The sequence below is a fragment of the Aptenodytes forsteri genome, unplaced genomic scaffold (assembly GCF_000699145.1).
Source record: "Aptenodytes forsteri isolate BGI_AS27 unplaced genomic scaffold, ASM69914v1 Scaffold31, whole genome shotgun sequence".
Lineage (NCBI taxonomy): Eukaryota > Metazoa > Chordata > Aves > Sphenisciformes > Spheniscidae > Aptenodytes > Aptenodytes forsteri.
In genome coordinates, this window is record NW_008794713.1 from 172681 (window position 1) to 173310 (window position 630).

General features: G+C 66.5%; 1 protein-coding gene across 1 annotated transcript in view; it reads right to left on the bottom strand.

Annotated features, from left to right (window-relative positions):
- ME2 (malic enzyme 2) overlaps window positions 1-540 on the bottom strand; it is a 32733-nt gene extending 32193 nt beyond the window's left edge. The window contains exon 1 of the mRNA XM_009273819.2: window positions 430-540. The gene's annotated coding sequence lies outside the window, so the exon portion shown is untranslated. The remainder of the gene's footprint in view (window positions 1-429) is intronic.
- Between the last annotated feature and the right edge of the window lie 90 nt (window positions 541-630).

Genomic DNA, 630 nt, shown 5'->3' on the forward strand with positions numbered 1-630 from the left:
GGTGGGGTTTGGGAGGGCGAGCTGCTGCTTTGGTGCGACTTCAGTCGGCCCCGGGGGACCGGACGGAGGGACACGGAGCTCCCTCCGTCCCCCTCCCCGCTCCCGGGTGGGCCTCGTGCCCCCTCACGGCAGGACGGGGCTGGCCCCGCGCCCGGGCCCTCCCGGCCCCGGTCCTGCCCACCGCACACCTCCGGCTACAGCTCGGTGGCACACTCGGCCAGGGCGCGAAGCGGACGCCCTCTCCTCACCCTGGCAGCACGCAGGCGGCAGGGCCGGGGGAGAGGTTTCAAAGGGGGCAGGCACTCGAGGAGGAAAGGCGGCAAGGGTCGAGGCTCTGGAGAAAACGCCCCCAAGATACGGGTTTGTAAAGAGACAGAGGCCTTTCGTACGCCATTGTAATTGTAAAATTGTTACCAGAACGGGATCTACCTCCTCCTGCGGCTGCTGCCCTCTGAGTGATGCTGGCCGAGGACCTGTTTCTATTGTGCAACAGCAGCTCCCATCCGCCGGAGCTCCGTCCGCCTCGGAACCCACCACTGAATGGAGCAAACAAGGAGGCACCAGGGAGGGACACCCGGGAGGGCGGGCGTTCCCCATGACTGACAACCCGACGCAGCCAATGACAAGGAA